We start from the raw sequence: 3,626 nt of genomic DNA, 5'->3' as shown, positions 1-3,626 counted from the left end.
CACTTAATATCCTCAACCAATTCATTAAGAAATATACCCATTAAGCACATTCAAGTATTAATTCATCAAGAGAATCATCAATAAGAAAGCCACATGTACATCTATCTATAAGAGAAATGTGGACATAACAATTATGAAGTTCAAGAAAGATAATCATAAAGATGTTTAATAAGCACATAAGCTGAAATACCCCATACTTTGATATGGTGATAAATAAAGTTGATCGAATGCAAATTGAAGCCAATTAAAATGTTTAGAAGTGATAAAAGACGAAAGGAGTAGTTTAGGATAAAATGTTTCGCAAGTGAGAAAATAATAATAAAATAATAATAATTTTATCGGAGGAGAATTTGTGAGATAAAAGGCGATTTGGAAGTCAAGTGAGGCATAATAAGGTATTTTTGGTACCAAGGAGACAAGATAAAAATTTTTAGAATAAAATAATATTTTATTAATAAAATAATATTAAAATATTAATATTTAGTCGGATGTCGAAGTCAATCAAGAAGGAGGATCATATGGTTGATCCAAGTGGGAGAGAAGATGACAAGCCCGACTCTACAGAAATATTTGTGATGACATACATGTGGTGGATAGCATGTTTACATGCTAAGAGAGTCTTGAAAAATTTACAAAAGTCGGTATTGTACCTAGAGGTACAATAAAGTTGATTTAAGCCTCGAACTAGATCAAATAGAGAATTTACAATGAAATTAAGAATTTTAAAGTCCCATAATGGGTTAATATGGTGGTTCGGAGTTCGAGGATCAATTTGGAGTCAAATTGGAATTTTCGCTATCTAGGGGCAAAATGGTCATTTGCCACCTGGGGACAAAATGGAAATTTTTAGAAAATATTTTTGGCCCTATTTGACTTATTGGAGTAAGATTTGAGGTTTAGAAGTGAAAAATTTTAATTTCGGTATAATTTGGAGTAAAAGGGTAAAATGGTAATTTTACCAATCGGAATCGAAAATTTAATTTTTTGAAAGGATTTTGATCAAATTTAATTATTTGGAGTGTGAAATGAGTATGAGGAGTGAAAATTATGCATTATGGAAAATTTTCAATTTTTGGGGTAAAAATGTAATTTTTGAAAAGTTCGGGGGCAAAAGTGTAATTTTGAAAAATTTGCTCCACCAAAACTTTGAAAAAATCTGGAAATTTCACTTAAGACTTGGATAAGTCAAAGGGAATGCATGGTGAAAAAAATAGGACAAGTGGATGGCTAGAAAAAAAAATGAATTAATAAAATATTTAAAATATGAATAAAATAACATTATTTCATTAAACAATAAAAAGGCATAAAAAAAATCAGCCCACCCATTCTTCTTCTTCAACATTCGGCCAAGCAAGAAACAAGAGAGAGAAAGGAGAAAACAAAACCCTAGAGAGAGAAAATCAAAGAAAAAGTGTGAATTTTCAAGGAAATTAAGTGAAAAAGGTGAGATTTTTTCTATTAAGCTTGAGTTTTCTTATTCCCAAGCATTTCTCTTTATTTTCCATGATTAAATTACATGTTTTCATGATGAATTCAATTCTGAAAAAATGGGTTAGGAGAGAGAAAGTTGTTGGATTTATTTGATTTTAATTTATGTTAGTGTTTTTAGTTAGTTTAGCATATTTAGAAACAAAACAACAAGAAAATAATTTATTTTCTCCTCCAACCATTAATGGCTGAATTTACCATGTAGTGAGTGAGGATGAGTTTGATTTTATTCTAGAAGAATTGGTTAAGGAATAATGAATTATGAGCCTAGAAAAATAATGGGAATTTTCGGAGCAAAAATACGAATTTTTACCCACTAGGGGTATTTTCGTAATTTACTGTTGGGACTGATAATTTGCATCACACTGAGGGACATTAAGTTAATTTGGGTGCAATTGAGGTATAGAAACTGAAAAGAATTAAATTGGAGTTTAAACGAACCCGTTAGGAATTTAATCGGGTGATAAGACGAATTAGGCCAATACCGGGTTTAGATAGTTACCAGTGCATTTTTGCATTCCATATCATGCATTGGTATTCTAAATTAGTTTAATTTTGATTTAGTACCAACTTAGTGAAATTCTCGATTTTGTACTGTGTCAAGGTGGTGAGTCCTCCAATAAAGGCAATGAAATTGCATCGGAGGACCAGTAGACAGAGTGCTTCGAAAGTCTGCATTCTAGACATTGTGAGTAAACTTATTATCGTCTTAATTATCTAGAGTAGTTTTATACAATTGTGTGATTTTATAGAAAATGAGTTTAAATGGTAAATTGTTATGTTTTAAGGGAAATTGTGATTTTATAAAATGATTTTATAAATTTTCTAGAAAATCGAATATTGGTTTTGAAAATAGAGTAATTGGAGACTGCTAGTTTGTGTTGCAAATTTATGGTTTTAAATTGAATGGCTTATGACAATAAATGAGCATGAATGGCTAAACTGATTTTGGTGTTATAATTATTTATATTGTGTATTCAGCCTTGAGAGGCTAGATTACGATAAATTGTCATGCCATGCTAGAATGAATTTTATTGAATTGGTGGAGTATATATTAATTATTTACTGCAGAGGGGGTTCTGTGGACCAGCCTATTAGAGGGGCACGGCAAACTCCATTATATTATTACCTCGAACGGAGAGGCGCGTAGGGTATCTCCTGGGGTATAGCTTAGGGTTCACTTCACGCCAAACCACCACGTGAAGGGGAACTCAGCCAACGCCAAGGAACGACTGTATTTTTCTCAAACTAAAATATATTTTAAGTGTATACAAAATTTTAATAGCCTTGGCGGACTCGGTTAGATGCCCTGCGCAAGGTATCACCGAGTATGAGTTTTGGCACGAGCCAAAGTTTTAAGAAATTCATAAGCCAAGTTAATTACTCGATTTTTTATGGATTGATTTTATTTGGTTGAAATGAGTTGAAAGGTAATGAAATTACAGTATGATGATTTATTTTAATTGTCTCCATTTACTCGACTTTAGATAGTTTAGATGGTATCTGTTTACTCACTGGGATTTTATAATCTCACCACCTTCATTTCCTCACATTTCAGGCTCAGGGAATTCCGTAGTTAGCTGACTTGAACAAGGACCTTCATTTGGACTCGAATCGGTAAAAGCTGTAGGTTTCCAGCTTCCGATGCATTTTGGATAGATATGGGCCCGCGTGTCACTGTAAAAGAAATTTTATGCTTTGGTTATTTGCTTTATAGTATATATGAATATATTTATCTTTTACGCTATAAGAATTATGTACCGATAGTTTTATGAAAATTATTTTACAAGAAAATAGTTTATTTTATTGAATATTTTTATCAGATTCAAATGGTCAAATTTTCACTTCAAATGAACGTTTTAGATACTTAATTGTTTTTAAATCATTAAATATATATTTTCTGCTTACCTACTACATTTTTAGCAAGTTTTGAGATTTTTGAAGAAAAATTACGAAAATACCCATGTGAGCCAGAAAATAATATTTTATTGTTCTTATTTGAAAATGACTTATAATTTTTTTGAAATGCAAGATTTAATAATTGTTGCTCACCGGGGAGATGAGGAAGTTGATGCTAAGCCTTGCGTGGTTTCAATCAGCATTCGGGGTGAAGAATGTCTGTTGAGGCCTCGCGGCGG

General features: G+C 31.7%; 1 long non-coding RNA gene across 1 annotated transcript; it reads left to right on the top strand.

Annotated features, from left to right (window-relative positions):
• Positions 1-1,328: 1,328 nt before the first annotated feature.
• Positions 1,329-3,181, top strand: LOC148762074 (uncharacterized). The gene is made up of 3 exons (XR_016026920.1): positions 1,329-1,443; positions 2,093-2,176; positions 3,047-3,181. It is a non-coding gene; the product is annotated as an uncharacterized LOC148762074 (long non-coding RNA).
• Positions 3,182-3,626: the final 445 nt, after the last annotated feature.

Source organism: Theobroma cacao, chromosome 6 (assembly GCF_053813885.1).
Source record: "Theobroma cacao isolate CCN51 chromosome 6, ASM5381388v1, whole genome shotgun sequence".
Classification (NCBI taxonomy): Eukaryota; Viridiplantae; Streptophyta; class Magnoliopsida; order Malvales; family Malvaceae; genus Theobroma; species Theobroma cacao.
The sequence above is the reverse complement of the archived record's forward strand: the minus strand, read 5'-3'. Positions and strand labels throughout refer to the sequence as shown.